The sequence below is a fragment of the Meles meles genome, chromosome 3, assembly GCF_922984935.1.
Source record: "Meles meles chromosome 3, mMelMel3.1 paternal haplotype, whole genome shotgun sequence".
Taxonomy (NCBI): domain Eukaryota; kingdom Metazoa; phylum Chordata; class Mammalia; order Carnivora; family Mustelidae; genus Meles; species Meles meles.
In genome coordinates, this window is record NC_060068.1 from 154442741 (window position 1) to 154468723 (window position 25983).

Below are 25983 nucleotides of genomic sequence, written 5' to 3' on the forward strand. Positions count from 1 at the left end.
GGCAGACGAACATAAAAGTGTTTTGGAATTAATTAATAGCCCAATGTCTACCTTGTAGATCACATTAGATTGTACTTTTTAATTTACTTTCAAACATTAATGTTAGGTCCATAAAGGAGAGCAGGTGCTATCCATCAGATCAGCCCAGTAAGTGACAATATGGGATAATTGAGGTTTTCAAAAAGTAAAAACCTTTACCAACTAAGTGATTAGATCCCAGGTGAAAAGTAAATTTAAAGTTGCATGTATAGGGGTGCCTAACTGGCTCAGTCAGTAAACCATGTGACTCTTAATCTTGGGGTCATGAGTTTCAGCCCCATGTTGGGTGTAGAGATTACTTAAAAAAAAAAAAAAAAAAGTTGCCAGTATAGAGAATTAAAGGCACTTTTGTTTTAGAATGTCTGCATCTCAGAGATTACCACAGTCTACCACCACCGCCACAGTGCAGTGAAGATTAGGAAATGAGAAGACACTGAACAGGAACGTTAACCTCACAGTAACCTAAAGAACTGCTGGAGAGTTTACAATTTATTTCAGTACCAGACGTTACAGTATGGCTTAATCTGCTTTGGAAAAGGGCTGCACATACCTTGATTTCAGTGATACCAATATTCCAACACAAATTCCAAAATAATTTAAAAGTCGAACAAATGAATTCTGGACTATCCCTATATTAAATTATGGAAGCCACTGTTCCCTTTGCAGTTGGCAACATTTGTAAGCAATAAAAACTCATGTATAAAGTGCTACATACTCTTGCAAATACAGGAGAACAGCTCAAATGTTTCACTTAGAGAAAACTCTCTTATAGTCAGTGTCTCATTTCATAACTAACTAGTTTTTCATCACTTAGCAAACAGAAACACTGTCACTAAGAGGAAGGATGAAAATTACTTCATTGAATTCAATGTACAATGTGCCTATATATAGACAATTTCTGGCATTTAAAATAAAAACTTACAAGAACACAGAACTATTTAGTATTTACATTAGGAGTGAATTAAATGTTTAAATAAATGTTGTTTACATTTAAAATCAAAGTTTTACTGGAAATCATGGAAGGCATAACTCATAAGAGGCCCATATAACTGGCACAACTAAATCGTCTAAAATAGTAGCAATTCATCTTTTGGTAGTGTATCATTTGATGGTGACTGTTCTTTTTCCAGAAATTTTCCTAATGACTTTTCGGGATATGGCTTAAGTGTGAAATTTGCTGTAACAGTAAAATATTTTCATGATTTTCATTCCAGGGACATCATAAGCTGCAAGACTTCACTGAAGTCATTTATTATAAGAATTCATAACAAAATCTAGTCTTAATGGAAGAGGAGGAAAGATACCAGTTTTTGTTTTGGTTTGGTCTTAAATGCCAACCAAAGGATTATTTCCCAGGCTCTTTGGTTTGCCCTCAATAACAAGGATAACAAATATATCTGGAATAACATGAGCAGTTTCATCTGACACATACCCTTAAAGTGTTTTCAAAAGACTTGCAAATCAGAAATAACCCTTCTGGGATAAAGTTGCCATAAGTTTAAAAAGTTATATATGTATGGTCCTATAACACCTAATCAAAAGTCTATCAAGAAACAAAGATCTGTCACAAAGTGGCTATGAACTGTGTGGAGAGAATGAGAACTACCAACCAGGAACTTGCAAACGAATGCTACATTCTCCCAGAAACCATTTTGTAAATAACTGCCCCTTTTGGTATCACAGAAAACCAAAATTAGAGTCTATTCTAGTATAAATCTAGAGATCCAGTAGGCTGACTGAATTATTCACCATCACACATTCCCTTAAAAAACATTTATTGAATATTTAATTACATACCAGACACCTGGGACTACAGTAAAACTAAAAGACTAACAAAGACACTGCTCCTAAGGACTGTCAATCCAGTAAAGCAAACCTGAAAGGTAGACAAGTAAGCAACACTGCAATGTTTCAGATGCTATGACAGAAGAACACACAGGGTTCAGTGCTCAATTCCATTTTGCCTGGGGAAGTAGAGGGCAATTAGAAAAGGCTTTAGAAGAGATGCTTGAGATGCCTTTGGAAATACAGAGGTTCCCTAGGTGAATGTAGAGGGCAGCCAGGAGAGAATATGATAAATCCTGACACTTACTAAACTGCAAATATTTTTGCCTGGGTCGAGTTTAAATTGCTGGGCAGGAAAAGGGAAAGGCAGTGAAGAGGCAACCTCTAGAATGAGAGAAAATGTCTGCAAATCATATATTTGATAAGGGGTTAATATCTAAAAACACGAAATTGCTACAATTCAACAACAACAACAACAAACAACCTGATTCAAAAATTGGCACAGGACCTAAATAGACTTCTCCAAAGAAGAAATACAGATGACCAACAATTAGTACATGAAAAGATACTCAACATTACTAATTATCAGGGAAATGAAAATCAAAACCACACTGAGATACCAGTATAGGATGGCTATTATTTAAAAAAATAAGAAGAAAAGAAATGTGGACAAGGACATACAAAAAATGGAACCCTTTTACACTGCTGGACAGAAATGGGGCAGCTGCTATGGAAAACAGTATGGTAGCTCCTCAAAAAATTTAAAATATGATTCAGCAATCCCACTTTTGTGTATATACCCAAAAGAACTAAGAGTAGGATCTGCAAGTGATGTTTGTACACCCATGTTCATAGCAGCAAGACAACAGCCAAAGACAGAAGCAACTGAAGTATTATTCATCAACAGACAAATAAACAAAATGTGGCGTATATATGTATGTGTGTACATATACATACATATATATAAAGGACTATTATTCATTCTTTGAAAGGAAGGGGACACCTGGGTGTCTCAGTCGGTTGAGCGTCTGTCTTTGGCTCAGGTCATGGTCTCAGGGTCCTGGGATCAAGTCCCACATCGGGCTCCTTGCTCAGCAGGGAGTCTGCTTCTCCTGCTACCTGCTGCTCTCCCTGTTGCTGCTCCCCCTGCTTGTGTGAGCTCTCTCTCTCTTTCTTGATCTGACAAATAAATAAATAAAATCTTTTAAAAAGTGGGGGGGGGGGGGATTCTGACACATGCAACATGGATGAACTTGGAGGTCATTATGCTAAGTGAAACAAGCCATAAAAGAAAAACACTGTACAATTCCTATGAGGTATCTAGAGTAGTCAAATTCATAGAAAGTAGAATAGTGGTTGCCAGAGTTGGGGAAAGAGGGGAAAATAGGGAATTATTGTTTAATGGGTATAGTTTACAATTAATGGTACAATTAATGGTAATTCTGTACCAGATAAAAAAAAGTTCTGGAGACTGAACATACAACAACATAACACTATTGACCTGTACACTGAAACATTTAAAGATGGTTAAGACTAGAGGGGAGGGAGCGGGGGAGGGCGGGGGAGGATAGGTGAAACAGTTGATAGGGATTAAAGAGTATGATGAGCACTGAGTAATGTACAGAACTATTGAGTCACTATATTGTACACCTGAAACTAATATATAGCACTGTATGTTAATTATACTGGAATTAAAATTTAAAACTTAATAAAATTTCATCATTTTTAAATAAATAAAAATTAAAATGTTAAGATTATAAATTTTGGGGCATCTGGGTGGCTCAGTCATTAGGCATCTGCCTTTGGCGCAGGTCATGATCCCAGGGTCCTGGGATCAAGCCCCGTATCAGGCTCTCTGCTCAGCAGGAAGCCTGCTTCTCCCACTCCCACTCCCCCAGCAAGTGTTCCCTCTCTCGCTGCCTCTCTCTGTCAAATAAATAAATAAAATCTTAGCAAAAAAATTATAAATTTTGTGTCTTTAACCTAACTAAAAAATAATTTTCACAGATAAAACCCACATAAGCAAAAAAAAATTTTTTTTAATTTTTATGGCCAACAGACACATGAAAAAGTGCTCCACATCACTCAGCATCAGGAAAATACAAATCAAAACCACAATGAGATGGCACCTCACACCAGTCAGAATGGCTAAAATTAACAAGTCAGGAAACGACAGATGCTGGCGAGGATGGGAAGAAAGGGGAATCCTCCTACACTGTTGGTGGGAATGCAAGCTGGTGCAACCACTCTGAAGAACAGCATGGAGGTTCCTCAAAAAGTTGAAAATAGAGCTACCCTATGACCCAGCAATCGCACTACTGGGTATTTACCCTAAGATACAGTGCAGTGATCCGAAGGGGCATGTGCACCCGAATGTTTATAGCACCAATGTCCACAATACCCAAACTATGGAAAGAACCTAGATGTCCATCAACAGATGAATGGATAAAGAAGATGTGGTATATGTATACAATGAAATACTATGCAGCCATCAAAAGAAATGAAATCTTGCCATCTGCGATGATGTGGTTGGAACTAGAGGGTTAATGCTGAGCGAAATAAGTCAATCAGAGAAAGACAATTATCATATGATAATTCCTCTCTGATATGAGGAATTTGAGGGTAGGGGGCTTGGGAGGTAGGGAAAGAAAAAATGAAACAAGATGGGATCAGGAGGGAGACAAACCATAAGAGACTCTCAATCTCACAAAGAAACTGAGGGTTGCTGGTGGAAGGGGTGTTAGGGAGAGGGTGGTTGGGTTATGGACATTGGGGAGGGCATGTGATATGGTGAGTGCTGTGAAATGTGTAAGCCTGATGATTCACAGACCTATACCCCTGGGGCAAATAATAAATTATATGTTAATAAAAATAGTTAATAAAAAAATCACAAAAAGATGCATAGTATTAAGCCTAAATACTTCTTAATGTTCTAATAAACTCTTGGTAAGCTTCAAAATAAATCATTTATCAAATGTTTAAAATCTTCCTCCAAAAATGTAAAACTATAGGTATAAAATATTGCAGGAAGGAAAGAAAATTTCCTATCTAATTCTCACAGCTGGTTCCAATCCTTCAATTAGTAGTATTCCCAAACTACCTCTAAATCACCCTCAAACAATTTATGCCCTATTGCAAGCTGCAACCTTGGAGAATATTTCTCAGTAACATGACTTAAAAGTACATTGTTAAATAACTTTTTATATTTGTGTGAAGGCTGAAAACCTCAAAAAGGATAGGTCATTCTTGTATTTTTTTTAAACTCCATGACATTATCAATAAACACAAAGATGACAATTTTCTACCCTTATCATACAATAATGGCAGGTAATTACCAAAAGGATTTATACCAAAAGATACATTTATTTTCTAAAGCTACCATGAATATACACCTTATCATTCCTGATACCCTAAAATTTTATGAGTATTTCTGCTCTTATTTGCTATATCTGAAGACTTGAAATCTAGACAGAATTCTGCAATTAACTCCACTTGTAACCTTCATTAAGCCACTTGATTGTCTAGAACCTTGGGTTTTTCACTGATAAAAATGGGAAAATCAGAGGAGGTAATTCATGACATTCTATGATGACATGGTTTACCTTAAAACTTATTCACATCTGAAACTATGAACACTCCCTATGCCACTGAAAAGTCCTTCTCTGACTATCTTTTTCACTTCTCTCTGCCCTGCTCACTACCATGATGTTTCTCTTCTTAGGCTGTTTTTCTTTGAAACCCTTCAATGGTTCTCCATTGGTTTTAGTAGCAATCAATAACTTTTCACAGCATTCACACATTTTTTGTTTTAGAAATTTTCTGCAACATTTGACTACTGTCCCAAATTACGTTCAGAAAATTAATGTTTTGAAGAAGTTTCCGGTCAAAGGATACAAACTTGCAGTTATGAGTAAGTTCTGGGGATCTAATGTACAGCATGATGACTATAGTTAAGAATACTGTGTTGCAAACCATAAGAGACTCTTAATCTCACAAAACAAACTGAGGGTTGTCGGGAGAAGCGGGTTAGGGAGAGGGTGGTGGGGTTATGGACATTGGGGAGGGTATGTGCTATGGTGAGTGCTGTGAAGTGTGTAAACCTGGCAATTCACAGACCTGCACCCCTGGGGCTAATAATACATTATATGTTAATTAAAAAATTTAAAAAATAATTTTAAAAATTTTTAAAAATAATAATACTGTGTTGCATACTTGATATTTCCTAGGAGAGTAGATCTGAAGTGTTTTTACCACCAAAAAAAAAAAAAAAAGAAAGAAAGAAAAAGAAACAGCAGCCATGTGAGGTGGTAGATGTGTTAAGTAATCATTTCACAATTTATACATGTATCAAAACACCACATTATACCCTTTAAATATATATAATTTTTGTTAATTACACCTCAGTAAAGTTGGAAAATAGATAGATTATTAAAAAGGGAGGGGACTGGGGTGCCTGGCTGGCTTGGTCAGTAGAGCATGTGACTCTTGATCTAGGGGGTCCTGAGTTCCAGCCTCACATTGAGCAAAGAAATTATTTTTCTTTAAATTTCTTATATAATTAAAAAGCAGTTTCTTGTAAGATACTAATATCTAAAGAGCCTAAAAATAGTCTTATTACTTGCAGTGGTACTTTTCTACATATTACTTATTAATGTGTCTATTAAGAGCCCACCCTTACCCACAACATTAACCAATTCAGGCAGGAAAAGAAGAACAAAGGAGTTGGGCTTGCCAGGAAGAGGGTGGTAGTTTGTGGGACAGTGTTATAACAGAAATAAAAAGGAGCAACCTGGCTTTCTAAAATCCCTATAATGAAACTCCTCCCTCCCACTCCTTCACCTCCGCCCTAAAAAGAAGGCTTTCTTTTACAAGTATAAACAAAGGTCCTGGGTTTTACCATTTGCCTTATCCTAAAAAAACAAAAAACAAAAAAACAAACCCACCTCCACCATGTCAGTGGCAACAAAGTATACATCAATCTCAAATCTTTACAACTTGAATTAATTATCCACTGAAAGCCTCAAATCTTAAGCCTCCTGTCTACAAAGAATAAGTATTTATTAGAATGATTCATTTGAGAAACAAAGCACAGAGTTGCTGTGATAACCAAATTAGTTAATGTGACAAAGTACTTTATAATTATAACCCATTATAAGGACGAAATTATTATGAGCCTATGGCTACAAAGGTTTTTTCCTGAAAGTACGTATTTTAGGAACAGTTGGGAGACACAGTAAAAAATGCCTTGAGATAAAAAAGGTTTCATCAAGTTTCGGAATCTCAGATATGCAGTGTAAAATTATTTCAACATAGGTTATACCATGTTGAGTTACGTTTAAGAATTCATATCTGGGGGTGCCTGGGTGGGTCAGTGGGTTTAAAGCCTCTGCCTTCAGCTTGGGTCATGATCCCAGGGTCCTGGGATAGAGCCCCACATCCGGCTTTCTGCTCGGCTGGAAGCTGCTTGCCCCCTCCCCCTGCCTGCCTCTGCCTACTTGTGATCTCTGTCTGTCAAATAAATAAAATCTTAAAAAAAAAAAAAAAAGAATTCATATCTGTTTTTTAATAAACATTGAGTTACTGCTTGGGCAATCTGTTTTTATTTAGTTAAAGATGCACGGACTTGGGGCGCCTGGGTGGCTCAGTGGGTTAAAGCCTCTGCCTTCGGCTCAGGTCGTGATCTCGGGGTCCTGGGATCGAGCCCCGCATCGGGCTCTCTGCTCGGCGGGAAGCCTGCTTCCTCCTCTCTCTCTGCCTGCCTCTCTGCCTGCTTGTGATTTCTGTCTGTCAAATCAATAAAATATTAAAAAAAAAAAAAAAGATGCACGGACTTTATGAACTTTAACTACAAAAGGTGCCACAGTATGAGTTAAATTAGGTAAGGATTAATGTATTTGGGAAAACAAAAGAACCCTGAGACATAATAAATTTTTATTAAATTTACCTGACACTGAGATATCTTTATCCTTTTCCTCTGCTACAGTTCTTTTTTTTTTTTTTAATAAAGATTTTATTTATTTGTCAGAGAGAGAAAGAGAGACCAGCAGGCAAAGAGAGAAGCAGGCTTCCTGCCGAGCACAGAGCCTGATGTGGGGCTCAATTCCAGGATGCAGGATCAAGACCTGAGCCAAAGGCGGACGCTCAACCAACAGACACATTCAGGTGCCCCCTCTGCTACAGTTCTTTTAAAACCTAACAACACTGCAGAATGGATACCATATCTGATTTAATATAACTTTCCATACATGCAAAAGCATGTACATGCTTCACAACTGTCAAAGGGACAGTGAAAATTAGAAACATCTTAGAAAGTGATCTATGTATATTCTCTGGGACAATTATACAATTCCAGCTCTAGCAATTATGCATCCTACTTATCCCACCAAATATGGAACAAACAGAGTATTAACACTTCCTACTTGCCATAGTGTCTACAGCCACCACCACTACAACCAAGTGTTTTAAATCGCTCTTGGGCATTTCTTGCTAGAGAACAAAAGCAGACTGTGGAGAGGATGAGAGAAAGGGGAGCCCTCATGCACTTTTGGTGGAACACAAACTGGTACAGACACTCTGGGAAATAGTATGGAGGTTCCCCCCCAAAAAAGTTAAAAATAAAACTACCCTATGGTCCAGCAACTGCACTACTAGGTAGTTACCTAAAGGATACAAAAATACAGTTTTGAAAAGACACATACATGCACCCTGATGCTCATAGCAGCATTATTGACAATAGCCAAACTATGGAAAGAGCCTAAATGTCCACCGACTAATGAATGGTTGAAGATGTGGTATGTATATACAATGCAATGTTACTCAGCCATCAAAAAGAATGAAATCTTGCAAATAAAATGGAAAAAAATAAAATAAAATTTTAAAAAATAGGGCACTTGGGTGGCTCAGTTGGTTAAGCAACTGCCTTCGGCTCAGGTCATGATCCGGAGTTCCAGGATCGAGTCCTACATTGGGCTCCCAGTTCCATGGGAAGTCTGCTTCTCCCTCTGACCTTCTCGCCTCCCAGGCTCTCTCTCACTATATCTCTCTCAAATAAATAATAAAATCTTTAAAAATAAATAAATAAATAAATAAAAATAAAAGAATGAAATCTTGCCATTTGCAACAACATGGATGGAGCTGGAGTATATTATGCTAAGTGAAATAAGCCAGTCAGAGAAAACAAATACCGTATGATTTCACTCATATGTGGAACTGAAGAAACAAAACAGATGAACCTAAGGGACAGGGGGAAAAAAGAGATAAAGAGGGAAAGAAACCATAAGAGACTCAATGATAGAGAACAAACTGGGGGCTGATGGAGGGAGGTGGGTAGGGGGGTACTAAATGGGTGATGGGTATTAAGGAGAGCACTTGTTATGGCAAGCACTGGGTGTTGTATGTAAGTGATGAATCACTAAATCTTTTCCTGAGACCAATATTGCACTGTCTGTTACCTCAATAGAATTTCAATAAAAATTTTGAAAAGAAAAAAATAAAAAATAAAGACAATGAAAAGAAACAACTTAAAGCAGGAGAGAGAGCAGAAGTTTAGAAAGAAGTGGTATTTGGGGCACCTGGCTGGCTCAGCTGGTAGAGCATGCAACTCTTGACATTGGGATTGTGACTTCAAGTCCCACATGATATAGAGAGTATTTAAAAATAAAATCTTAAAAAAAAAAAAAGAACAAAAATAGATTGTTTACTTCCCATGTCCCCATTAGTCTGTAAGATCCTTGAGGACAAGTACAATGTCTTATTTGATCTGTATCTATGACACCTAATAGTATAGTATAGGTGCTCAAAATATATCTTAACTGAAGATAATAAAGATTACCTACTAATGACAGCTTGTTTTTAAAAGAAAATAAGTGAAATCTATGAGGAAAAAATAATAGGCAATCATATTTTTACTTACCATAATTTGTTTATATATCCCAATTTATATATCCCTCTGAAACATGGGGACATATCTATCAATTATTCACATTTTGTAACTACTCTTCAAATTTTTCTGTGTACTTTCAAGATAAAATATTTGAAGCCACAGGCAGACTAAAAGCCATATCTAATAAACACTAAGAATCCCAAAATAAGGAAGACATAGGCATTGTCTTCATGAGCTCAGAAGCTATGAAAAGTACACACTTGTAAACAAACAACTGTATCACAATTATCATTTTATCATGGTTGTGACAATAGCAGAAGGCCCTATGTAAATCATACACAAAAATGAACTCAAAATGTATCAAAGGCCAACATGTAAGAATTAAAACTATAAAACTCTTAGAAAAAAACAGGAATAAATCTTCATGACCCTGAGTTGGGCTTCTTAGATATGACACCAAAAGCACAAACAACAACAGAAAAAATAAACTGAACTTCATCAAAATTTCAAGTTACTGTACTTCAAAGTTTACCATCAAGAAGGTGATGGACAACTCAGAATGAGAGAAAATATTTGGAAATTGTATGTCTGATAAGGGACTTATGTCCAGAATATATAAAGAACCTTGATAACTCCACAATAGACAAATAAGCCAACTGAAACAGGAAAAAAATCTGAAGAGACATTCCTCCAAAGAAGATATACAAATGGCCAATAAGCACATGAAATAATGCTCAACATCATCGTTCTTTAGAGAAATGCAGATCAAAACTACAATGAGATACCACTTCACACTCACTAGGACAGCTCTAATCATAAAGACCAACAATAACATGCGTTGGTGAAGATGTGAAAAACTGAATCCTCATAAGACTACTGGTTGTATTTTCAATGGTATAGCCAGCTTAAAAACCAGTTCCTCAAAATATTAAACACAATTATCATATGACTTAGTCATTCCACTCCGAGATATAACCCCCAAAACCATAATATGCATCCATACAAAACCTTCTACACAAATGTTCATAGGTAACATCCATCAACTGGTGAATGAATTAAAAAAAAAAACGCGGCATGTCACACAATATTCCACTGTCTGACAATACTGGCAATAAAAAGGAATGAGGTACTCACATGTGCTAAACATGAATGAACCTTGAAAACATTATGCTATGTGAAAGAAATCAATAAAAAGAACACTTATCATATTATCCCAGTAGTATGAAATGACCAGAAGAAATCCACAGAAACAGAAGTAGATTAGTGATTGCCAGGAATTAGGAGCAGGGTAATGATGAGAGAAGAGGAAGTAAAAGTTAAAGAGTGCAAGGTTTCTTTGAGGGAGGAGGAAAATGTCATAAAATTGGACGGTAGTGATGGTTACACAACTCCATGATTATACTAACACTCACTGAATTGTATACCTGCAAATTGTGAAATTTAGTACATATGAATTGTATCTCAATAAGCTGTTATAATATAAAATAATAGATGAATATAACTAACACATAAAGGAGGTATTCAACTCTATTTTTGTGGGTTAATGAAGGTTTTTACAAAAAGAAAACGTTCTCCTTTCACAAGAAGAAAAGCTAGATCCTTAAAACTGAAAAGGTCTAGGCACCTGGGTGGCTCAGTGGGTTAAAGCCTCTGCCTTCAGCTCAGGTCATGATCCCAGGATCCTGGGATCGAGCCCCGCATCAGGCTCTCTGCTCAGCGGAGAGCCTGCTTCCCCCGCATCTCTCTCTGCCTGCATCTCTGCCTACTTGTGATCTCTGTCAAATAAATAAATACAATCTTAAAAAAAAAAAAAAAACTGAAAAGGTTCTTCCCTGATGAAGGAGACAGATCTGTCACAACACACCCCACAAGGGCCAGTGCTTACAAAGCCTGCCAAGTGAATGGAGTAGTACTCACTAAGTGTTGGCCACCATCCAGAGAGAAGAAAGAGCACACTGGAATGCACGAAAGAGTCAGTCATATGCAAAGACTGTTCATAGTTTATATGGATGGGGCATGAGTAGGTGGAGGAGAGGGGCAAGAGGTGACTCTTGAGAAGCAGGATGGGTTACAACCAGAGGTAGGAGAGCATAATGGTTAAGCACAAGGATTCTGGAGCAGATTCCCTACATACAAAAGCTGGCTCCACCATTTACTACTGGGTGGCCCTGGGAAAGTTACTTAGCATCTCTGAGTATCAGTTTCCTTACCTGTCAACAGAGGATAACAGTACCAGGAGGATGAAAGGAATTATTTCATCTTCAGTGCTTAGGACATTGCTGCATGACGTACCCACTGTCAGTAATATTTGGTTCTAGATTTGAGCATTTGCTTTTTTATTTATCATAAATCAAACAAAAGGAGACTGCAGAGACAGAAAACTGTGCCTTAACAGTGAATTCCTGGTTTGTTGAATCATCCCTTTTTATGACAGTTAAAAAAAAAAAAAAAAAAAAAAAACCAAGGCTGTGCCACCAACTTCTTCATTTATTAAAAAAAAAAAAATTTAATTCCCGTTTATACTCTCTGCAAGGCTCTTGGGATGCAAAATTGAATAAAGACTCCCTGATTCCGATCCAGGTCAGTAGCAAAATGGCAACATTACCAACCAACAGCTGCCTGATAGGCCATGTGAGTCAACTTGGTGGTCTTGGTCTTATTTCAAATTCACAATTTGCCCCACTGCTAGCACTCAGCACAAATAGTATGAACAAAATATCTTTCCAGATAAGGATCAAGGTTTATAGAATAATAAAGAAAGTAAGCCTGTTGGAGCTGCTTCAATATGTACTTCCATGCCATTCTATCAATTTGGTACTTAAAAATAAAAATTTATTCAAATGCAAACTTTACAATCATGGAAACAAGAAAGTACATAATTCCATTAAAAGACAAATTGTATCAATTTTGGTAGATAGTCCTGATTTTCTAGAAATTCTTTATAATGACACTTCTTAAAATTTTAAGATTCAAGCATTGAGAAATCTTTCTCAAAACTGACACAGACAAAACTCGCAATTTTCCTCATGTAAACAGAAAGGGTGAAAGATCAAAGGAGCTGTTTTATTTTCAAATACTGTTTTTATACCTATTAAACTAACAAACTGATGTGCATTTTCTATAACTGTCTTCTATAACATTCAGTAGAGTGCAAAAACTAGTTACATAACCCTCATTCTTTTCTTTTTTTTTTTTAAGACTTTATTTACTTATTTGACAGAAAGAGATCACAAATAGGCAGAGGGCAGGCAGGGAGAGAGAGAGGAGGAAGCAGGTTCCCCACCGAGCAGCGAGCCTGATGCAGGACTCGATCCCAGGACCCTGAGATCATGACCTGAGCTGAAGGCAGAGGCTTAACCCACTGAGCCACCCAGGCACCCCCATAACCCTCATCCTTAAGAATACTTATAGTTTAAAAAAAAAAAAAAAAAGAAGAATACTTATAGTGGTGGGGCAGCAGGGTGGCTCAATAGTTAAGTGTCTGCCTTCGGCTTGGGTCATGATCCCAGGGTCCTGGGATCTAGCCCCACATTGGACTGCTAGGCGGGAGGCCTGTTTCTCCCTCTCCCACTCCCCCAGCTTGTGTTACTGCTCTCGCTTGCTCTCTCTCTCCCTGTTAAATAAATAAATAAAATCTTTTAAAAGTTACAATAAAAAAAAGAATACTTAAAATTGGAAAGGCAGAAGAAAAACTAAAATCTATCAATAAAGCAACTCAAAGCAAAATTTTTTTTCCAACAAAGGAAGAAACTATAAACTTCTATTACACTAACCCCTTCCATTCTTTTTTTTTTTTTTTTTTAACATGTAATGTATTATTTTGCTTCAGGATACAGGTCTGTGAATCATCAGTCTTACACAATTCACAGCGCTCAGCATAGCACATACCCCCCCCAATGTCCATCACCCAGCCAACCCATCCCTCCCACCCCTCTCACTCCAGCAAACCTCAGTTTCCTGAGATTAAAAGCCTCTTACAGTTTGTCTCCCTCTCTGGTTTTGCCTTGCATCATTTTTTCCTTCCCTCCCCTATGATCTTCTGTCTCGTTTCTCAAACTCCTCATATCAGTGAGGTCATATGTTAATTATCTTTCTCTGATTGACTTATTCCCCTTAGCATAATACCCTCTAATTCCATGTCATTGCAAATGGCAAGATTTTGTGTTTCTTTGATGGCTGTGTATTATTCCATTGTATATATAGATACCACATCTTCTTTATCCGTTCATCTGTTAATGGACATCTAGGCTCTTTTCCATAGTTTGGCTATTGTGGACATTCAAAGCAAAATTTTTAAATAACAAACTGAGTGTGGTGCCTGGTTGGTTCAGTGGACAGAGCGTGTGACTCTTTATCTTGGGGTTATAAATAAGTTCAAGCCTCAGGTTGGTAACAAAGATTACTTAAAGATAATATATTTTAAAAATAAAATAGTAAAACAACAAACTGAAATAAGAAATGGGGGAAAGTTACACTGAATTAAGTTTTTTTAAAAAAGCTTTAAGGTAAAAGGAAACAGAGCCACGAGATGAGGCATATATAGGAAGATGTTAGGATCTAGAAAGAAAAGTGAAATGAAAAAAGATAAAAAATTCCACATTAAAAAAATTCCACACAGATAAATAATAACAAGTGAAGGACTTTGGAAGACCCAATTACAACAGTATTTTTTTACGGTCAATTACAACAGTATAAACAGAACTATGAAGAATGAATAATTCAATCCCCTGAACCTAGGATCAAAAAAAAAACATAAAATGTGGGGGGAAAAAATAGCAGTGTTTTGAGCAGAGAGAGAATGGGGTGGAGGTGCGAGGGGTCATTTTTCCAACGAAATTTTTGACAATATAAAATGGCATAAAGACTCTATAGGACTGATTCTGGCAAGGATTATTAAAAGGACTGTTTCTGCAAAAAAATATTCAAGGTCTTCATCAATTTTCTCAAAGCCTTTTTTTTTAAGATTTTATTTTATTTATTTGACAGAGATCACAAGTAGGCAGAGAGAGAGAGAAGAGGAAGCAGGCTCCCCTCCCAGCAGAGAACCCAATGCAGGGCTCGATCCCAGGACTCCGGGATCATGACAGGACTCCCGGATCATGACCCGAGCCGAAGGCAGAGGCTTAACTCACTGAGGCACCCAGGCACCCCTCAAAGGCTTTTTTTTTTTTTTTTTTTTAAGATTTTATTTATTTATTTGACAGAGAAAGAGAGGGATCACAAGTAGGCAGAGAGGCAGGCAGAGAGAAAGGAGGAAGCGGGCTCCCTGCTGAGCAGAGAGCCCGATGCGGGGCTTGATCCCAGGACCTTGGGATCATGACCTGAGCCGAAAGCAGAGGCTTTAACCCACTGAGCCACCCAGGCGCCCCCCCTCAAAGGCTCTTAATATCAGGCTCCTATGATACTCAAATCATTTACCGCCCTTGTCAGTTTTCCTTTTTTCACTTAAGAACTGGTGTAACTCAACTAAATCCTCATTTGAAAATGGTTTTGGGTAGAGCAAAGGGCATCCTTAACATCATTTCCATAGACTTAATAACAATTTACATCTGCAAGATTTGCAATTTACTATATAGTATATACATCATAATGACAGAAATTTACCAGAGTAAATATAATTACATTTAAAATAACTTGTAATTAGGCAGACTACAATCAGTCAGATACAAAGTACCCTCTTGCCTTCTTCATTCCACTTAAATTATGCTTTGTGTTATTTGTATAAACTAGTCCATCTTTGGGGGCACATGGGTGGCTCAGTTGGCTACACGTCCCAACTCTTGATTTTGGCTTGTATCATGATCTCAGGGTGGTGAGATCACGCCCCAAGTCAGGCTTCGCAGGGAGTCTGCTTGAGATTCCCTCTCCCCCTCCCCCACAACCGTGCACATACATACCTGCACACACTCTCTAATAAATCTTTAAAAAAAATAGTCCATCTTCATCACTACACGCTAACTACTGCAAATAAAGAAAACAGTTCATGCTAGCAGTGTCGTTCACATGACAATCACACAAAATATTTGTTGGGGGGGAAAAAAGCCACTGCTCAAAGGCAGAAAGGACACACACTAGTGATTGTTCCTGGCAGCCACCTGAGAGGATACAAAAGCCTACCTGGCAATGGGAGCTTAAAAGGGAACTGCAGCCTTTTAACAAAGGAATTGTGGCAGGACTAGCCTGAAAATGTGAAGGTAGGTATTGACTCCTGAGCTTCTAAAGGATAATTGTGACTCTATCAGAAGCTAGCTTTGCTTCAGTGAAATGTTTAGGGGCTAGAGAGTACCTCTGACCACAGCCAAGGATGGCCATTCATTGAACAAATACTCCTTGAGCACCTACTCTGTGCCAGGAACCAGTCAAGCCACTGGGGATACAGCAATAAAAGAGACACTGTAACTGCCCTCATGGAACTTGTGTTAGTGTGAGGAGAAAGACAAGTCAATAAACAAAAGATGTCAAATAATGGTAACTACTATAAAGCAGCGTCAGAAAAACAGTGCAGTAGAGTGAGTGGAGGTACTTATAGAAGGTGGTCAAAGAGGTAACACTTCCACAAAGATCCAGATGAAAAGAGGGAGTCATGTAAAGCTCTGAGACCTATTTCCTGTATAGGAAAGAGTAAATAGAAAAGCTCTGTGAGGGAAGAAGCATGGTTGCTAAGAAGAAAAGCAAAAAGGTCACTGTGGGTAGAGAGGAGTGAGCAAGACAGGGAGCGGAAGGCGATGAAGTCAGAAAGATGTGAAGAGGCCAAGTCATGCAGGCCTTAGAGGTCACAGCAGGGAACTTGGGATTTCTTAACATTGTGACAGGAAGAAATTGGAGGGTTTACTGACAGGAAAGTGACAAGGGAAGCAGGGAAGTGACAAGATCTGATATGTGTTTTTAAAAATTCGGATTATTCTCGTGGTCAGAGAAATATAAACTTTCTTATTTGAGTTTATAGACAAATCTTAAATTATGAAGAAGCTATCCTTAATATTCCTGCCATAAAGCGTTATCATATAGTTGCTGACTTAAAAAACTTAAAGATACAAAAAAAACCTGTAAATATAATACCATCAAATCACAAAAGAATATTCATAATTTTTCTGCATTATTTTTTAAAAAATAATTATTCCAGCATTAATCTCAACCTAAACCTCACTTGTTCCAATTTATAGAAGACATTGTTTATAAGATTCCTCTTTTTTTCCCTTTCACAGTAGACAGGAGAGACAGTTGAATAAAATGGATTTTTGCCAAAAGCCAAAACATCTCTATTGCCCCCTAGTGTCCTTCTAAAGAATGAAGGCCTTCAAAGATTTGCAGCTTGGAAATGGTCAGGAACACATTTACTGGATTTTGGAATAGAGCTTCTAGCATCCTCTGCTGACAGAATCTTGCAGGTGTAATTAAATTGTTCTTTTTTTAAAGATTTTATTTATTTATTTGACAGAGAGAGATTACAAGTAGGCAGAGAGGCAGGCAGAGAGAGTGAGAGGGAAGGAGGCTCCCTTCAGAGCAGAGAGCCTGACACGGGACTCCATCCCAGGACCCCGAGATCATGACCTGAGCCGAAGGCAGCGGCTTAAACCACTGAGCCACCCAGGTGCCCCAAATTGTTCTGTTTTAAAAAACATTAATTTCCTCTGAAGTTAAGATCATTAAGGTCCCTCACATTTTTTTTAACTTTTCTTCCCAGCCAGCTACAATGAAATTAAAATTGGTCATTAATCAAATATGGTAATGACGATGAAAACAATGATAAATCCCAGCAATTCTCAGTGCTTAGAATATGCCAATCCTCGTCCTAAGTATTTACTTAAATCAACTCATTCTCATAGCAACTTCTGAGAACTAAAAGAGAACTTTTACCCACTGTTAATTCTTCAACCTTTCCCTATGCATGAGGGAAAGAGACTGACTGATACAGGTGGCTGGCAATGACCAAGGCCAAGGGGATGAGAAGCCTCAGACCAGAAGTCAGAGAAGCACAGTGGTGGCCCAAACATGGACTCTTCACTACAGAACGTGCCAGCCTGGGAGTCAGAGAAAGTTCATGGAAAACAGGTGCTCACAACTAAAAAGGCACCGCTACATCTAGCCTTTAGCTACAGTCATAAAAATGCAACTTTTGATTTTTTGCAGTAACAGGCAAGAGGACAGCAAGGTTAATAAAAATCCTCAATAATCCCAAAGTCTCCACTTAGCTGTAAGTTACAACCTTTTTTACATTAAAAAAAAATGAGAATCAGGCACAATAGATACAATTTAGAAGTTATTTTTTACCCCTCTTTTCTCTGACCCTACCAATCTGAAATTTTGTTCATTAAGCTCAAAGAAAAATAATAAATCTTCAAATACTAAATACTTCTAATTAGTTAACAATTGGTATAGTTTGACAAAGTTAGGTAATGGTTAAATGCTGTTTTCATTTGCATTCTAGTTGAAAGAACAATTCCATTACCATTGTAGGTAAGTAAAATGGAATAAAGGAGGAATAAAAAAACAAGTTTGTCATCAAAAGAATTATGATATACAACATTAACATCTCCATTCCAGTGACCTCAACAGTAGTAACACTAGACCAGCTACTAACCAGCAACTGAAGTAAACTGCATATAAAAAAACAACAAAATTAATCATAACCAGGTGGTATAGAGTTTACTCTATCTCCTAATTTATGTTCTCTCATAACTCTCTTTCCAATTATACAGCTGTCAAACTCATTCTTAAAAAGTTTTGTGACTAGAAGGGGGCACAAAGAACTATTTGGGTGACAGAAATGTCCCATATCTTGTTTTGGATGGTGCCTGAACCCAAAATATACAATTATTAACACTCAGCAAGCTGAACCCTGAAGATCTGTACACATTATGATATATAAATTATACCTCAATGAAAACAATCACAATTCCTTTTAGTCATAATTCCTGTTTTAAGAAGAGAAAACTATAACTTTTTTTGCCTCATTGGACAGGTAGGTTCTAGTTACAGTCTATACAATTAAATTAACTAGTATCATAGAGCAGCTCCTATAATTATTAAACTATTATATAACTAAATTGTAAACTTAGATAAAAAACAATAAAAAATAGATTGTAAACTTAGGAAAAGGCAATATAATGGTTCTACTAGAAATAGGTATCTTCATACATTTTTATATTCATATTTCCTCTGATCATTCCTCAATCCCTGCTTCCATTTTCCACGTAAAAATTAAGGATTGCTAAGTCACAAAGACAGAACACTCTCAAATGTCATAAAATGAACTGCTCAATTATAAAAGCCAAATACACTCAATCCACTTGACAAATATTTACTCTGCATGTACTATATAAAAACACTACACCAGAGGTTTTTTAAGAGTTTTTAGAAATTACTGAACCATTTATATACAAGTCCCTATACTTGAGATCATTACAAATGATTGCAAAGTGGAGGCAGAGGAGTTAAGACAAGCACACAAAGTAATGAATTAACAAAGAAAACAGTTCGTGTTTGCTATGGAAGGCAGAAGTCAAGCCTGGGGAGTAAAACATGCAGTTGGCATCTGGAGGGGCTGCATGGAGGAAATCACATTTGAAATGGTCCCTAAAGGCTGGACAGAATTTTAACCACCAGGAACTAGAGGAATGGAAAGGAAGCATTAAAGTTTCAGCCTGTACCAACACAAAACTCTGTTAGGGAGAACTAATGGGCAAACAGGAATTGGTGAGGTCTGATAAATTTAAAAATCAGAACTTCCATATATTAGCCTATACTCATGAAAAATTAGGTAAGTCCTTAAAAAATATATCCTGAATTACCGATGCGACTAGTGCTAAATGGGAACTGATATATGCCAGTTGTGGAAAATAATAAAAGAGAGTGGGTAAGAGGTAAAACTCCTCTTAAAAAATGATAATCATAGGGGCGCCTAACTGGCTCAGTGGGTTAAGCCTCTGCCTTTGGCTTAGGTCATGATCTCAGGGTCCTGGGATCAGGCCCCGCATTGGGCTCTCTGCTCAGCAGCATCCTGCTTCCCCCTCTCTCTCTGCCTGCTATTCTGCCTACTTGTGATATCTCTCTGTCAAATAAATAAATAAAATCTTTTTTTTTAAATGATAATAATAAACTCAAGTGAGGAGGAGTACCTCCGTAGCTCAATCGGTTAAGCATCTACCTTCAACTCAGGTTGTGATGCCAGGTCAAATTCCACAGCAGGCTCCCTGCTCAGCGGAGTCCACTTCTCCCTCTCCCTGTGCTCCTCCCCACCACTCATGCTTGTGCTCTCTCGTGCTCTCTCTGATAAATAAATAAAATCTTTAAACACACAATTGAGGAAAAATTGCTAATTTTGTTTACAGGTATAACTTGCTTCACTAAAGAGGTGTATTTCCCCAATTTGAAAGATTTCTTTCTTTCCTTTTTTTAAGATTTTATTTGAGAGACAAGAGTGTTTGTGTGAGGGAGAGAGGGTGAAGCAGACTCTCCACCCCCATCCCCCCGCAGCAGGGAGCCCATTGCAGGGCTCGATCCCTGGACTCTGGGATCATGACCTGAGCTGAAGTCAGAAGCATAACTGACTGAGCCACACAGGCCCCTACACTGAAGCATTTAAAATACGCTTTCTCGGGGCACCTGGGTGGCTCGGTGGGTTAAGGCCTCTGCCTTCGGCTCAGGTCATGATCTCAGGGTCCTGGGATCGAGCCCCGCATCGGGCTCTCTGCTCAACGTGGAGCCTGCTTCCCTTCCTCTCTCTCTGCCTGCTTGTGATCTCTGTCTGTCAAGTAAATGAATAAAATCTTTAAAAAAAAAGTTTAAAAAAATAAATAAATAAATAAATAAAAATAAAATACGCTTTCTCAAGAATGGTACTTGCTAGGGACACAGGGTAGGGAAAAAGTGAAGTTTCAGTTTAATCGGTGTAGAGTTTCAGTTTTACCAAATGAAAAAATTCTAATGAACTGCTGCACAACAATGTGGACATAGTTCACACTAATATACTATACACCTACAAGTAGTTAAGATGGTAAATGTTATGTTACAAGTGTTTCACCACAGTTTAAAAAGAGAGAGAGAGGGAGATTTGAAAATAAGTAACTCATGCCTAAGGTTAAAATTTTTTTTAATTTAAAATAATGAATTAAAAAATAAAATATGCTTTCTCTGTTAAGGAAGTCTTCTATAAAATCCAACATGATTCCCTCTCCAAAGGGCCAGCTCACTCCCCTCTTCAGGAAGTAACAACATGGAATAAAAGCTGGCTCACCAAAAAAAAAAAAAAAAAAATTCTGGTATGCCTTAGGTTGTTGGAGAGGGGATGTTTGCTTTGTGTTCCTTTGATTGCCTACACAGATAATTCAATCTCTTCTGCATAGACCATGTCTTTTTCTCATGCACACGCTGAAGCTGTCCTCTCTCTTGACCTGCACCAGGGCATTGATGTTCGGCAGCTTTCTTTAGTCATCAACTATGACCTTCCCACCAACAGGGAAAACTATATCCACAGAATCAGTTGTGGTGGCCAATGTGACCATAAGGGTGTGACTACTAACATAGTGACAGAAGACAAGAAGACTCTTGGAGACGTCAAGACCTTCTACGACACCTCCAGTGAGGAGATGCCCCTCAGTGCTGCTGACTTCCTATGAGTGGCTGTCCTCCCACCGAGTCCTACTCAGGGTTCAGACCATGGAGGGATGGAAGAGCAGGAGGGGGAAGGGAGTGGAGCCAAGGGATGGGATATCTTGTCATTTTTTTTTCTTCTTTGAATAAATGTCACTTTTTGAGGCAAAAAAATAAAAATATATATATTTTAAAATATTTTTAATAATAAGAAAGGAATCCTTCTGTAAAGTTTTTTCAAAAAATGAATTCCATACTTCCATTTCCCTTATGAGTATTTTAATGATTCTCTGTATAAAAGAACCTGACAAATAGATAGTTGAACTTGACAATATCTTTGGACTAGCCTTGGGGCTAGTTTTAGGGATTCCTTCTTTAACAAAATGAACTGAAAAGACTGCAACTCATTTCTTAAGAAAAAACAGGGGTGCCTGGATGGCTCAGTTGATTAAGCATCTGCCTTCGGCTCAGGTCATGATCCCAGGATCCTGGGATGGAGCCCCACGTTAGGCTCTCTGTAATTGAAGAGAAGTTCTCCCTTTCCTGCTCCCCCTGCTTGTGCTTTCTCTCTCTCTCTCTCTCTGTTAAATAAATAAATATTTTTTAATTCCTCTAAAAAAAGAAAAACAGTATAATGACTAAACTGCAGGATATAACAGATACAAAGTTCAAGTGAAATTCATGCATGCTAATATAGTAACCAAATCCCAAGAGTTTCAAGATTGCATCAGTACCCATAGATATTACATCTTTGGTTCCTTTAGAGAAAGGTAGCTATATAATATATTTACAATGAACAAAATAAAATCAAGTAGTCTATATTATACAATAGTAAAGGATTATTCACAATGGCTACAGTTTTTTTCTAAAAAGTAACTAATTTGCCATTACTAGGACCAAAAGCACCAAACACTGAATATAAATTTATGCTCACTCCAAAGTTGCTAATTGGCTCCCACCTCTCCATATCATTCATCCTTTCTAAGAGAAGCACTGAATTTCCGTTACAATCCTAGCTTCCTAAAGTAAATATGATATTTCTCATGTAAAAGATTAAGTTCAAAATCAGTAGCCTTCTTTATCCCTTCTGCATGCCTGCTGACAAAAATGCAAAAACTGGGGCACCTGGGTGGCTCAGTGGGTTAAAGCCTCTGCCTTCAGCTCAGGTCATGATCTCAGGGTCCTGGGATCAAGCCCCACATCCGGTTCTCTGCTTAGCAAGGAGCCTGCTTCCTCCTCTCTCTCTGCTTGCCTCTCTGCCTACTTGTGATCTCTCTTTCTGTCAAATAAATAAATGAAAAAAAAAATTTTTTAAATGCAAACACTATGGCTACGGTTTGAGCATACATCTTGAAGCCCACATTATTGAGGATGGCAGAACAAAAGGACGGAAACAAGCTCTTCCATGTGTGTGCCATGTGTGGCACACTGGTCCATTTAACTGTTGACTGAATTTATGTGAGATAGAAAGAAAAGATTTCTATCTTGTTTAAGCCATTGTTTCGTTTTTTTTCCATTTTGTCAGCATCAGCCAAATTAGATAATACAGTAGTACTCCCTTAACCATAGTTTCATCTTCCAGTTTCTTTTTTTTTTTTTTAAGATTTTTTTTTTTTTTAATTTATTTGACAGAGAGAGATCACAAGTAGGCAGAGAGGCAGGCAGAGAGAGGGGAAGGAAGCAGGCTCCCTGCTGAGCAGAGAGCCCGATGCAGGACTCGATCCCAGGACCCTGAGACCATGACCTGAGCCGAAGGCAGCGGCTTAACCACTGAGCCACCCAGGCGCCCTCATCTTCCAGTTTCATTGCCCACCATCAACCATGGTCAGAGGTCAACTGTAGCCCAACACACTGTAGCACCAATGCTAGGTCATTCACCTCACTTCGTCACACAGGCATTTTATCACCTCACATCATCAAAATGTACGTATTTCGATAGAGACCATATTCACCTAACTCTTATTACAATATGTTATAATTGTTCTATTTTAACATTAGTTGTTCATCGATTACTGTGCCTAATTTATAAATGAAACCTTATCATAGGCATATATGTATAGGAAAAAACATAGTATACACAGAGTTTGATACCATCTGTCTTCAGGAACCCATGGGGGGTTTTGGAATGCATCCCCCACAGATAAGGGGGGCCTACTGTAAGATACTAACTACTACACAGGCCAGCCCCTTAAAACAGGCTCACAGCCCAGCTCCACGGCTTCCAAGTACAGGAGGTAGCAGAGTAATGTTAAAAGCATAGAGGGCCTGGATTTAAATAGCAACTCTACCACTTAATGGCCAGGTAAGTGACTAAATAAGCAAATTGGGGGAATAATTTAACCTCTTTGGGGGGAAAAATGAGAAATATTTACTGATTTTTAATGGTTCTTATTTACTCAAATTCTTTTTTGTACACTGAAAAGCTTTATACTGTTATTTACATATTCAGACACATCTTTCACTAAGCTTAGTCCTAATTTGTTATTGTTGCTCCTGCTGTGAAACAGGTATCTTTTTTCATTAACCCTTTAAACTACATACAAAAAAATAAAAATAAAAATAAATTAAATACTATAAATTAATCTGTTATAAATGTTTTGATCAGTTCTTTTTTATTTTAGGTAGAGTCACACTAAATAACAATAATCTTACTTTTTCCTTTCTAATATTCAATTCTGATTATTTCAATTTGACTTGTTTAATTGGCAAAAATGTGTAGAAGAATAATACAACAGTTACCATCTTTTATTCCAGATTTTAAAGGGAATAACTCTAATGCTCCTTAATTATTTATAACACTGACTGCTGGTAGGAAGCATGAATGTATAATTTAATAAGGTATAAAAGTTTTCTTTTAGTTTCATTTTTAGATGTTTTCATTAGAAATTACATTAAAATTTTTTGATTCACTTTTTGCTATATATTTAAATAGATAAACATAATGACAAATAACAGGTACCATTCTAAGGATTCCAAATACATTCATTCACTCACTGAATCATCTACACAATCCAGTTGAGTATTTTATTAGCCCCATTTTACAGAGGAGGAAAAAAAGACACAAGAGAAGTAGCACAGCTTGAAATTGAAAGCTCCATGTGGCTCCAAAATCCATTCTTTTAAATACTAGTCTACATCATTTCCCTGTATCTACATGTTACTTCTTTTTATTGCCTGGATCACTATTATAATACTCCAGTTAACACTGGAAGCTGGGAGACAATCTAAGTGGCTACTGCCATTGTAGTGATCCTAGATTCGCTGAGGTGGTAGTAATAGAGATGGCCAGAAAAGGAGCAGTCTGGTTGGAGAGAGATCTAATGAGATTTACAGTGAATTGGATGTGGGGCAGGAGAGAAAGAAAGTAACCAATCATGGTGACTAGGTTTTGTGGCCTACCTGTTAGCAAATATTTAGAACTCTGCTTCCTATAATTTGTTAATTTTTTTTATGTCCCTTGCTTTTCTATTTTCCTTCATGCTTCCTAATTTATGCTTTATTATAGCACTTCACTTCATTAAATCCATTTTGGAACAAGGTAAGACAGAAATTTATTCACAGAAGATGTACTTTATATCCACGTTCAATATTATTCTGTTTGGAGTTTTTTCTCTATCTGTTCTAATTTTTTTTCTTTCTTTTCTCTTTTTTAGTTTTTCATTTTAATTCAATTTAGTTAACACATAGTATAGTATCAGTTTCAGGGGCAGAAGTTAGTGATTTGTCAGCTCTATTAACATCAAGTGCCCTCCTTAATGCCCATCACCCTATCTATACTAATTTTTAAATTAAGATCTTAACTGGCTTGCAATGAAGAAATGTTAACTGAACGCAACCCCATTATTTGTTTCTAGTCACAGGCACATCTCATGGTCAATATGAACACTAGAAAAGAACAGAAAAGTATGAGGCAGGGAAAAAAAATCCTCATTCTCACAATCCAGAAACAAGCAATGTAAATCCTTTTTTCCACGCATCCGTATCATTTAAATTTTTGAACTCATACTGTTTAGACAGTTGTACATCACTCCCTAGTGCTACTTAAAGCTCTTATTAAACACATTCAATGACTGTGTAATATTTTATGACTACACAACAGTTCACTTGTCTTTCTCTTCCTACTAGACACATACTCACATTATTCCTGGTACCACCAGGGGTATGGACATGCTCTCATCAGTTCCCTCAAATGAAAACAGATTGGAGATCCAGTGCCCCAACCTACCACTCCCATGGAACACATTCTGAAAATCATTATTACACATAGTACTGTGATAAACATTTTTGGGCATAAAGCTTTCTCTAAATTTCCTAAGGTTAGACTCCCAGAAGTAATATCACTGAGATTAGAGGATTGTTAGGCTCTCAATACTTGGTAATATAGTTTCAATAAGAAAAACAACTGTCAAGGCCCCTGGGTGACTGAGATGGTTAAGTGACTGCCTTCCGCTCAGGTCATGATCCTGGAGTCCTGGGATTGAGTCCTGCATCAGGCTCCCTGCTCAGCAGGGAGTCTGCTCCTACCTCTGACCCTCCCCCTTCTCATGCTCTCTCTCCTCTCTTTCTCTCTCTCTCTCAAATAAATAAATAAAATCTTTAATAAAAATTAAAATAAATAAAAAAAACTGTCAGAGCTATGGCTCAACTCATAGACAATTTACTCATATAGTCCTTTGCAGACCATG

The 25983-nt window shown here is 37.5% G+C and overlaps 1 protein-coding gene and 1 non-coding gene across 2 annotated transcripts in view; one reads left to right on the forward strand and one right to left on the reverse strand.

Moving 5' to 3' along the window:
* Positions 1–25983, reverse strand: part of WDR70 (WD repeat domain 70) — a 322684-nt gene that overhangs the window by 265756 nt on the left and 30945 nt on the right. The gene's annotated exons all lie outside the window — the stretch shown is intronic.
* LOC123939545 lies at positions 20863–21028 on the forward strand. The gene has a single exon (XR_006817911.1). It is a non-coding gene; the product is annotated as a small nucleolar RNA SNORA67 (small nucleolar RNA).